This window comes from Esox lucius, chromosome 25 (assembly GCF_011004845.1).
Source record: "Esox lucius isolate fEsoLuc1 chromosome 25, fEsoLuc1.pri, whole genome shotgun sequence".
In the NCBI taxonomy this organism is placed as follows: domain Eukaryota; kingdom Metazoa; phylum Chordata; class Actinopteri; order Esociformes; family Esocidae; genus Esox; species Esox lucius.
The window spans coordinates 10,499,926-10,512,017 of NC_047593.1; the positions used below are offsets into that span (position 1 = coordinate 10,499,926).

General features: G+C 52.4%; 2 long non-coding RNA genes across 3 annotated transcripts; both read left to right on the forward strand.

Moving 5' to 3' along the window:
- Positions 1 to 7,373: 7,373 nt before the first annotated feature.
- LOC114830689 lies at positions 7,374 to 8,351 on the forward strand. 2 transcript variants are annotated; one of them, XR_004575524.1, is made up of 3 exons: positions 7,374 to 7,463; positions 7,734 to 7,841; positions 8,329 to 8,351. It is a non-coding gene; the product is annotated as an uncharacterized LOC114830689 (long non-coding RNA). The 2 variants fall into 2 exon arrangements; XR_004575523.1 differs by having other exon boundaries at positions 7,405 to 7,487.
- A 293-nt stretch (positions 8,352 to 8,644) lies between these two features.
- Positions 8,645 to 9,603, forward strand: LOC114830687. Its single transcript, XR_004575526.1, has 3 exons — positions 8,645 to 8,764; positions 8,848 to 8,948; positions 9,375 to 9,603. It is a non-coding gene; the product is annotated as an uncharacterized LOC114830687 (long non-coding RNA).
- Positions 9,604 to 12,092: the final 2,489 nt, after the last annotated feature.

A 12,092-nucleotide genomic window follows, 5' to 3' on the forward strand; every position in this document is an offset into this window, starting at 1 on the left:
CATCTTTTCCTTCCCTTCGCCTCTCTATTAATGTGCTTGGACACAGAGCTCTGTGAACAGCCAGCCTCTTTCGCAATGACCTTTTGTGTCTTGCCCTCCTTGTGCGAGGTGTCAATGGTCGTCTTTTGGACAACTGTCAAGTCAGCAGTCTTCCCCATGATTGTGTAGCCTACAGAACTAGACTGAGAGACCATTTAAAGGCCTTTGCAGGTGTTTTGAGTTAATTAGCTGATTAGAGTGTGGCACCAGGTGTCTTCAATAATGAACCTTTTCACAATATTAAAATTTTCTGAGATACTGAATTTGGGCCCTACCAATTTCGAGCACCGTGACGTCGCCCGGTATGGCGCAGCCGGGGCCCCACCCTGGAGCCAGGCCCGGGGTTGGGGCTCGTATGCGAGCGCCTGGTGGCCGGGCCTTTCCCCATGGGGCCCGGCCGGGCTCAGCCCGAACGAGCGACGTGGGGCCTCCTTCCCGTGAGCTCACCACCTACAGGAGGGACCATAAAGGGTATGTGAGGTGAGGATCGGGCAGCAGTCGAAGGCGGGGGCCTCAACAACCCGATCCCTGGACACGGAAACTAGCTCTAGGGACGTGGAATGTCACCTCACTGACGGGGAAGGAGCCTGAGATTGTGCGTGAGGTTGAGAGGTTCCGACTAGAGATAGTCGGGATCACCTCTACGCACGGCTTGGGCTCTGGAACCACACTCCTTGAGAGAGGATGGACTCTTCACCACTCTGGAGTTGCCAATGGTGAGAGGCAGCGGGCTGGTGTGGGTTTGCTTATAGCTCCCCAGCTCTGCCGCCATGTGTTGGAGTTTACCCCGGTGAACGAGAGGGTCGTTTCCCTGCGCCTACGGGTCGGGGATAGGTCTCTCACTGTTGTTTGTGCCTACGGGCCGAACAGCAGTGCAGAGTATCCAACCTTCTTGGAGTCTCTGGGAGGGGTGCTGGAAAGTGCTCCGACTGGGGACTCTATCGGTCTACTGGGGGACTTCAACGCCCACGTGGGCAACGACAGTGACACCTGGAGGGGCGTGATTGGGAGGAACGGCCCCCCTGATCTGAACCCGAGCGGTGTTCAGTTATTGGACTTCTGTGCTAGTCACAGTTTGTTCATAACGAACGCCATGTTCAAGCATAAGGGTGTCCATCAGTGCACGTGGCACCAGGACACCCTAGGCCGTAGGTCGATGATCGACTTTGTTGTCGTTTCATCTGATCTGCTGCCGTATGTCTTGGACACTCGGGTGAAGAGTGGGGCGGAGCTGTCAACTGATCACCACCTGGTGGTGAGTTGGATCCGATGGCGAGGGAGGAAGCTGGACAGACTTGGCAGACCCAAGCGTACTATAAGGGTCTGCTGGGAACGTCTGGCCGAGTCTCCTGTCAGAGAGATCTTTAACTCCCACCTCCGGCAGAGCTTCAACTGGATCCTGAAGGAGGCTGGAGATATTGAGTCCGGGTGGACCATGTTCTCCACCGCCATTGTCGAAGCGGCCCCTCTGAGCTGTGGCCGTAAGGTCTCCGGTGCCTGTCGAGGCGGCAATCCCCGAACCCGGTGATGGACACCGGAAGTAAGGGATGCCGTCAAGCTCAAGAAGGAGTCCTATCAGGCCTGGTTGGCTTGCGGGACTCCTGAGGCAGCTGACGGGTACCGACAGGCCAAGCAGACTGCAGCCCGGGTGGTTGTGGAGGCAAAAACTCGGGCCTGGGAGGAGTTTGTTGAGGCCATGGAGATGGACTATCGGCTGGCCTCGAAGAGATTCTGGCAAACCGTCCGGCGCCTCAGGAGAGGGAAACAGTGCCCTACCAATGCTGGAGGGTTCATGGGAGTTTGCCCAACCAGTCCACATGTGTTTTGCGGATTTGGAGAAGGCATTCGACTGTGTCCATCGCGGCATCCTGTGGAGGGTGCTTCGGGAATATGGGGTCCTGGGTCCATTGCTAAGGGCTGTCAGGTCCCTGTACGACCGAAGCAGGAGCTTGGTCTGCATTGCCGGCAGTAAGTCAGACTTGTTCCCAGTGCATGTTGGACTCTGGCAGGGGTGCCCTTTGTTGCCGGTTCTGTTCGTAATTTTTATGGACAGAATTTCTAGGCGCAGCCAGGGGCCGGAAGGTGTCAGGTTTGGGGACCACACAATTTCGTCTCTGCTCTTTGCGAATTATGTTGTCGTGTTGGCCCCTTCAAACCAGGACCTTCAGCATGCGCTGGGACGGTTTGCAGCCGAGTGTGAAGCGGTAGGGATGAGAATCAGTACCTCCAAATCTGAGGCCATGGTCCTCAGTCGGAAAAGGGTGGCTTGCCCACTTAAGGTTGGTGGAGAGTGCCTGCCTCAAGTGGAGGAGTTTAAGTATCTAGGGGTCTTGTTCCCGAGTGAGGGAAGGATGGAACGGGAGATTGACAGACGGATTGGTGCAGCTTCTGCAGTAATGCGGTCGATGTATCGGTCTGTCGTGGTGAAGAAAGAGCTGAGACGCAAGGCGAAGCTCTCGATTTAGCGGTCAATCTACGTTCCTACACTCACCTATGGTCATGAGCTTTGGGTCATGACCGAAAGGAAAAGATCCCGGATACAGGCGGCCGAAATTAGCTTTCTCCGCAGGGTGGCTGGGCGATCCCTTAGGGAAGGTGTCACGGTCGTGGGATGAAGAGGACACAGGCGCAGAGTAGAGGTAGGTAAGGTAATCCATTTAATACAAAATAAAGAATGCAGGACTCCAACAAAACAAAAAGCAGCAACCAGTGACGTGGGTATTCCTTACACAGGATAAACAAAACCAAAATGAACCACGCCTTGGGGCCTAACAAACTAAACTTAAATAGGGTCCCCAATTGGAGGCAATAACTAACACCTGCCTCCAATTGGGGAAACCAAAAAAAGGAGTAGAGGTGGCTAAATGCCACCTCCTGTCCTGTCCCGGCTATGCCCCGAGCCCAGCGCAGAGATGGCTAGGGGCACAGCCGGGACGTGACAGTACCCCCCCCCAAAGGCGCGGGCTCCCGACCGCAAGACCGGGACGACCACACCCGGACCGGCGGAGGCTCAGCGCCCAGAGCCGCCGGCACAGGCCGGGGAGGCGGAGCCGCAGGGACAGGCCGGGGAGGCAGAGGTTCAAGAGACGGGAGAGCCGGCGGAGGGACAGGAGCCGGCAGGAGAGCCGGCGGCGGGTCGACAGCCGGCGGAGGAGCAGGAGCCGGGGGAGCCGGCAGAGGGTCGACAGCCGGCGGAGGAGCAGGAGCCGGGGGAGCCGGTGGAGGAACAGGAGACGGGGAAACCGGCGGAGGGTCAGGAGCCGGCGGAAGAGCCGGCGGAGGAGCAGGAGACGGGGGAGCCGGCGGGGGAATAGGAGCCGGCGGAGGAGCAGGAGCCGGGGGAGGCGGCGGAGGGTCCGGAGCCGGGGGAAGAGCCGGCGGAGGAGCAGGAGACTGGGAAATCGGCGGAGGGTCAGGAGCCGGCGGAAGAGCCGGCGGAGGAGTAGGAGCCGGCGGAGGAGCAGGAGATGGGGGAGCCGGCGGGGGAATAGGAGCCGGTGGAGGAGCAGGAGCCGGGGGAGCCGGCGGAGGGTCCGGAGCCGGCGGAATAGCCGGCGGAGGGTCCGGAGCCGGCGGGAGAGCCGGCGGAGGAGCAGGAGCCGGTGAAGGAGCAGGAGCCGGGGGAGCCGGCGGAGGGTCCGGAGCCGGCGGAAAAGCCGGCGGAGGAGTAGGAGCCGGGGGAGCCGGCGGAGGAATAGGAGACAGGGGAGCCGGTGGAGGAACAGGAGCCGGCAGAGGAATAGGAGACGGGGGAGCCGGCGGGGGAATAGGAGCCGGCGGCAGGTCGGCAGCCGGCGGAGGAACAGGAGCCGGGGGAGCCGGCGGAGGGTTGACGGCCGGCGGGGGAGCAGGAGACGGGGGAGCCGGGACAGGCGAGGGCGCCGCTGAGACCGGGACAGGCGAGGGCGCCGCTGAGGCCGGGACAGGCGAGGGCGCCGTGGGACGATGCGGGGGCTCCTGGGCAGGTGAAGGCGCTGCGGGACAAGGCGGCCAGTCAACCGCGGGCTCGGGCGGTGGCGGCCAGTCAACAGCGGCCTCGGGCGGCGGCGGCCAGTCATCCGCGGCCTCGGGCGGCCAGTCTTCCGCTGGCTCGGGCGGCGGCGGCCAGTCATCCGCGGGCCCGGGCGGCGGCGGCCAGTCATCCGCGGGCCCGGGCGGCGGCGGACAGTCATCCGCGGGCCCGGGCGGCGCCGGCCAGTCATCCGCGGGCCCGGGCGGCGGCGGCCAGTCATCCGCGGGCCCGGGCGGCGGCCAGTCCACGGTGGGTCCTGGCGGCGGCGAAAACAGGGCAGCGGGAGGAGCTGGCGGCTGAGGCCACTGGGCAGCGGGTGGAGCTGGCGGCTGAGGCCACTGGGCAGCGGGAGGAGCTGGCGGCTGAGACCACTGGGCAGCGGGAGGAGCTGGCGGCTGAGGCCACTGGGCAGCGGGAGGAGCTGGCGGCTGAGGCCACTGGGCAGCGGGAGGAGCTGGCGGCTGAGGCCACTGGGCAGCGGGAGGAGCTGGCGGCTGAGGCCACTGGGCAGCGGGAGGAGCTGGCGGCTGCGGCCACTGGGCAGCGGGAGGAGCTGGCGGCTGTGGCCACTGGGCAGCGGGGGGCGCTGGCGGCTGCGGCCACTGGGCAGCGGGGGGCGCTGGCGGCTGCGGCCACTGGGCAGCGGGGGGCGCTGGTTGCGGCTCCCGGGCAGCAGGGGGCGCTGGCTGCGGCTCCCAGGCAGCGGGGGGCGCTGGCTGCGGCTCCCAAGCAGCAGGGGGTGCTGGTGGCGCTGGCTGCGGCTCCCAGGCAGCAGGGGGTGCTGGCGGCGCTGGCTGCGGCTCCCAGGCAGCGGGGGGCGCTGGCTGTGGCTCCCAGGCAGCGGGGGGCGCTGGCGGCGCTGGCTGCAGCGCTGGCGGCGGCTCCCAGGCAGCGGGGGGCGCTGGCTGCGGTTCCCAAGCAGCAGGGGGTGCTAGCGGCGCTGGCTGTGGCTCCCAGGCAGCAGGGGGCACTGGCTGCGGCTCCCAGGCAGCAGGGGGCGCTGGCTGCGGCTCCCAGGCAGCAGGGGGCGCTGGCTGCGGCTCCCAGGCAGCAGGGGGCGCTGGCTGCGGCTCCCAGGCAGCAGGGGGCGCTGGCTGCGGCTCCCAGGCAGCGGGGGGCGCTGGCGACGCTGGCTGTGGCTCCCAGGCAGCAGGGGGCACTGGCTGCGGCTCCCAGGCAGCAGGGGGCGCTGGCTGCGGCTCCCAGGCAGCAGGGGGCGCTGGCTGTGGCTCCCAGGCAGCGGGGGGCGCTGGCGGCGCTGGCTGCAGCGCTGGCGGCGGCTCCCAGGCAGCGGGGGGCGCTGGCTGCGGTTCCCAAGCAGCAGGGGGTGCTAGCGGCGCTGGCTGTGGCTCCCAGGCAGCAGGGGGCACTGGCTGCGGCTCCCAGGCAGCAGGGGGCGCTGGCTGCGGCTCCCAGGCAGCAGGGGGCGCTGGCTGCGGCTCCCAGGCAGCAGGGGGCGCTGGCTGCGGCTCCCAGGCAGCAGGGGGCGCTGGCTGCGGCTCCCAGGCAGCGGGGGGCGCTGGCGACGCTGGCTGCGGCTCCCGGGCAGCGGGGGGCGCTGGCGGCGCTGGCTGCGGCTCCCAGGCAGCGAGGAGCGCTGGCTGCGGCTCCCGGGCAGCGGGGGGCGCTGGCTGCGGCTCCCGGGCAGCGGGGGGCGCTGGCTGCGGCTCCCGGGCAGCGGGGGGCGCTGGCTGCGGCTCCCGGGCAGCGTGGGGCGCTGGCGGCGCTGGCGGCGCTGGCTGCGGCTCCCGGGCAGCGGGGGGCGCTGGCTGCGAGAACCGGTACGGCGGGTCCCGATAGCCCCACCAGTCCTCACATCTCCCTACACCAGGGAAAGCCCTCATAGGCCCCCCCGGCGTTGTTGCCCGACGCCTAGGTGCTGGCACCGGGCAGGGCTGGGGCACCTGGACTACCCCACACGTGAGCACGGGTGGCACGGCCGCGTCCTTCCATTCCGCCTGCCCCCACAGCACCCCTCCAAGAAATTCTTGGGGCGGACACACGGAGGTTTGCTTACGTCGCCTCCGTCGACGTCTCCTCCGGGGTGGATGCTGTGGAGGCCTGGTGTGCCGCAGAGGACAGTAGGGGTTCTCCTCCTCCTCGGTGTCGCTGTCCGGCCAACCGAGGAGTTCCCCTACCGTCCATTTCTGCTGTGTCTCTTGGTGGTGGTTCATTCTGTCACGGTCGTGGTATGAAGAGGACACAGGCGCAGAGTAGAGGTAGGTAAGGTAATCCATTTAATACAAAATAAAGAATGCAGGACTCCAACAAAACAAAAAGCAGCAACCAGTGACGTGGGTATTCCTTACACAGGATAAACAAAACCAAAATGAACCACGCCTTGGGGCCTAACAAACTAAACTTAAATAGGGTCCCCAATTGGAGGCAATAACTAACACCTGCCTCCAATTGGGGAAACCAAAAAAAGGAGTAGAGGTGGCTAAATGCCACCTCCTGTCCTGTCCCGGCTATGCCCCGAGCCCAGCGCAGAGATGGCTAGGGGCACAGCCGGGACGTGACAGAAGGTGGCTGGGCGATCCTGGGAAGGTGTTCTGGTCCTCTGCCACCGGGAGGAGACCCCGGAAGAAGATGATGATGATGATGAATTTGGGGTTTTCATTAGTTGTCAGTTTTAATCATCACAATTAAAAGAAATAAACCCTTGAAATATATCAGTCAGTTTGGAATGATTGTATACATTATACAAGTTTAACTTTTTGATGATATTCTAATTATATGACCAGCACCTGTATATATATATATATATATATATATATATATATATATATATATATATATATACATATATATATATATATAAAGATAAAAATGCTAAAAACAGCAGATGTTTATGAATGACAGTTTTCTCTTTGTAATTGTTTTAGCTTACTTCACCCTAAAGGTTTTATAAAGTCACATTTCTGAGGACAGTCATGGAGTCCAATTCATCCATCCTCATGAAGTGAGTGAAAGTCAAAGGCTCCATCAGTTCAAATGGTATGTAGCAGCTGTAGATCACCCAGTTTGGATTCAATGAACACGTTTGTGAAGACTATCTTTCTGCACAGCGCTTTTGCAGCACCTTTCAATGCAATGCACAATTGTGCAATAATGGCCGATTCTTAGTGTGACCAAAACTAAAACAGGAAGTCTTCCTCACCAACACAGACCGAGCTACTTACAACATAAGCGATGATGTTGCCTATATGGTGACACAATCATTTAACCTCTAATTTGAGTTTGTCACATTTCTACCATCAAATCACTCAAAGGAGGACAGTGGAGATAGAACTGGTTTTCTTCATCACATCTAAGATGTCAGCGGGAATCTACAAACTTGACAGGAATGTAATTGGCACAAACATTGATTGCCCAGTATATGCCAATGTAGGAGACAACAAGCCCAAACCAGGTAGGGCTGTCAGTCAACATTCAGGTAATATTGAATGCACAAATTACAAACAAACACACAAACACACACACATGCAGGTACAGACACAGACATATTGGCAGAAAGGCACACACAGAACATGGGATTAAAAAAATATTTACAATAATTTACTTTAATAAGTTTACAGTTTTGAAATTTAGCAGGATAAAGACTTTATGACTAATCTTAGTGCACATTTTCATACTTTTTAATACGGTATTTCAATGTATTCTTATTATATCTAACGGTCAGATTCAGTGTCTTGTCAGTGGTGGAAAAGACCTTCTGGAGTAGCTGCAGTGTGTCTGGGACTGCTGAGTGTTCTGCTACTGGCTGGGATCATAGGACTGTCTATCTACTGTAAGTATAATTCGATTACACTTAAAGTTGAACTGTCAACATTTAAAGAACATGTAATCTTGTTGAAAGAATAGAACATTGCTGTTCCCCAAAGGTTCTCATTTGACTTGATTGAACAGAACTGCTGTGTCCAGATGTACAAAGCTGGTCGAGACATATACAAATAGACTCATGGTTGTAATTGTAAAAAACCTATAACTGTTTCCATGCAAAATCTCCTAACATTTTGCTAATTTATTCCAACTCATTGGATTGCGTCATTACTATTGCAGTTCGGGCTGCCCAAACCTTTAAAAAATATGGTTCAATAACAAAATACATTGAATAGCAACTGCCTGAAAGTTACGTAGTTAAATCATACCTACCCCCACACATCACAATCCCAAACTGGACATTAGGAAATTAGAAGGAAAAATTTTGACAAAATATGTGTAGACAAAAGGATAGAATCCATGGACCAGCCCTTAATATAACTTGAATATTACAGATGGAGTCATTGGGCATCAATACTTCACAGAAAGACACAAACTACAAACCAGCAACAACAACCTGACAAAAGAGAGAGACAAACTACAGAGTGAGAGAGACAAACTACAGAGTGAGAGAGACAAACTACAGAGTGAGAGAGACAAACTACAGAGCGAGAGAAGGAGCTGTTTACTTGGCAAGTGAACGGAACTGGTTTTCAATCTATTCTTAATCCTCTAAATGTCCTTCATACAGACTTGAATAACTGAAATGGTTCATTATTTGCATAAACACATTCTATGTGTAATTTGATCCACCTTTTTTTTTAAGCATTGAAAGTGTTTGGCAACAGCATCTATTACATCTCCATGGAAACAAAGACCTGGGAATATGCAAAGCAGGACTGTCTGAAGAGAGGGGCACAGCTAGTCATCATAAACAACCAAGAGGAACAGGTGAGAGGGAGGTTCATAAGAGATTTATGGATACAAATTGTTGTTTTCATTCTATTGACAACATCTTAATCTCTGTCTGATAGAAATTCCTCATTTCATTAAACATACGTACTTGGATCGGTCTGTCTGACATAGAGGCTGAGGGGACCTGGAGATGGGTGGATGGCACACCTCTGACTACAGAGTAAGAGATTATACTCTGTATAAAACCACATTATATGGATATCATTCTTTAAGTATCTGATTTACATGTGAAAGATATTAATGGTTGTTTTGCTTTCCAATTGTTACTAGCATTGATTCAATGACTTATAGTCAACAGTAACAGCTAGCATAGAAACTGTTAAACGTCTAGCATAGAAACTGTTAAACGTCTAGTCTTAGTGCTAAGGCTATTTCACCATTTCATCAGTGCTAGTTTGCCACTTCCTTTACAATGACTACTGTTATATGAAGGTGGTTTATGTTGGTTTGTCTGACTTGTTGACATAGTTAAACTTCTCCGCTGTCTCTTTAACCTCCTAAAACATCTTCATTGTCTGACAGTATTTAGGATTTTGTTTTCTACCAGTGTCTGACTCTCTGGTTCTCTGTGTTGTTCCAACTTTAGGTACTGGGGAGCAACACAGCCTGATAATGGTGGTGGTACTGTAGGAGAGGAGGACTGTGCTGAGTTTGTTAATTGGTATAGAGATCCTGTAAAGAAATGGAATGATAGTCCATGTACCACGCGACTTAATTGGATTTGTGAAAAAAGTCAATTATAAACAATACTTTTAATCTACAGTACAATCAGAATGCATTAAGGCTGTACACAAACAATAAACAATATGACATTTAGCAAAAATGTATATCCATTATGACTTTTACAGGCTTATTTTTCCCAAGGACTACACCTCTTATTTATTCATGTTTGTTTCCCACCGTGCACATTGGTTTTAAACATAATGGACAAAAACTGACAATAATATCTTAGCATGCAAATCTTTGGATTCACCCTTTTATCCTACATTTGTGTTCAAAAGCTTGCATACCCTTTGACCATTGATAATATATGTACCATTTATAAAGAAAACATGAGTGAGCAGGTAAAACACATGACTTTTACTTCTTAATGGATTCATATTCAACTGTAGGTCTTAACAGAATGGCACAATCATAAAAGAAAACATGGCAACAAAGAAAAAAATGTACTGACCCCTGTTCAAAAGTCTGCATACCCTTAGTTCTTAATACTGTGTATTGCCCCCTATAGCATCAATGACAGTGTACAGTCTTTTATAATAGTTGTCTATGAGGCCCTGAATTCTTGCAGGTGGTATAGCTGCCCATTCATCTTGGCAAAATGCCTCCAGGTCATGCAAAGTCAATCAATCAATCATTTAAATGTATTTATAAAGCCCTTTTTACAACAGCAGTTGTCACAAAGTGCTTTTACAGAAACACCCGGCTTTAAACCCCAAGGAACAAACAACACAAGACTTTGGTCGTCTTGCATGAACCGCAAATTTGAGATCTACCCAGAGTGAGTCGATGAAATTAAGGTCAGGAGACTGTAATGGTCACTCCAGAACCTTCACCTTTTCTGGTGTTACCACTGGTGGGTCAACTTGGCCTTGTGCTTAGGATAATTTTTGTGCTGGAAAGTCCAAGAGCGTCCCTTGCACAGCTTTAGTGCAGAAGAATGCAAATTCTCTGCCAGTATTTTCTGATAACATACTGCATTAATCTTGCCATCCATTTTCCCCAAGATTCCCTGGGCCTTTAGAGCTCACACATTTTCAGGTAAGGGTAAGTATGGAGGAAAGATCAAATTCAATTAATAGGAATAATTGAGGTAGAGAGATTATATTTCGACACTGGCCTGGGAACGCCTCGGGATCCCCCAGTCAGAGCTGGCAAATGTGGCTCTGGAAAGTGAAGTTTGGGGTCCCCTGCCCTCGCGACGCGATACCGGATAAGCGGATGAAGATGAGAGAGATGAGAGAGAGTCAAATACTTAAAGCAAAAAAGGAAAAAGCAACTGAAAGTGTCTCAGTAAGGTGTTGGGCCACCACTAACCGCCAGAACAGCTTCAATGAACCTTGGCATAGATTCTACTAGTCTCTGGAATTCTACTGGAGTAGTTACCCTTAGTCTTCAATATTGAGCCTTTTCACAATATTCAATTTTTCTGAGATACTGAATTTGGGGTTTTCATTAGTTGTCAGTTATAATCATCAAAATTAAAAGAAAAAAACACTTTAAATATATCAGTCTGTGTGGAATGAATGTATACATTTTACAAGTTTAAAGTTTTGAATGGAATTAATGAAATAAATAAACTTTTTGATGATATTCTAATTATAAGACCAGCACCTGTATATATATATATATATATATATATATATATATATATATATATATATATATATATATATAAAGATAAAAATGCTAAAAACTGCAGATGTTTATGAATGGCAGTTTTCTCTTTGTAATTGTTTTAGCTTACTTCATTTTCATGTATAGCTCAATCTGATCATTCAGACACTGAGCCTCTAGACACTAGAAGATATAATTTCCTTGCGACTTCTGTACGCAAGATAAGATGGACAGTGAGGTAAAGACCAATTTATAAACCCTAAAGGTTTTATAAAGTCACATTTCTGAGGACATTCATGGAATCGAATTCATCCATCCTCATGAAGCGAGTGAAAGTCAAAGGCTCCATCAGTTCAAATGGTATGTAGCAGCTGTAGATCACCCAGTTTGGATTCAATGAACACTTTTTTGAAGACTATCTTTCTGCACAGCGCTTTTGTAGCACCTTTCAATGCAATGCACAATTGTGCAATAATGGCCGATTCTTAGTATGACCAAAACTAAAACAGGAAGTCTTCCTCACCAACACAGACCGAGCTACTTACAACATAAGCGATGATGTTGCCTATATGGTGACACAATCATTTAACCTCTATTTTGAGTTTGTCACATTTCTACCATCAAATCACTCAAAGGAGGACAGTGGAGATAGAACTGGTTTTCTTCATCACATCTAAGATGTCAGGGGAATCTACAAACTTGACAGGAATGTAATTGGCACAAACATTGATTGCCCAGTATATGCCAATGTAGGAGACAACAAGCCCAAACCAGGTAGGGCTGTCAGTCAACATTCATTGAAAGCACAAATTACACACAAACACACACACATGCAGGTACAGACACAGACATATTGGCAGAAAGGCACACACAAAACATGGGATTAAAAATTTACAATATTTTACTTTAATACTTTTACAGTTTTTAAATTTAGCAGGATAAAGACTTTACGACTAATCTTAGTGCA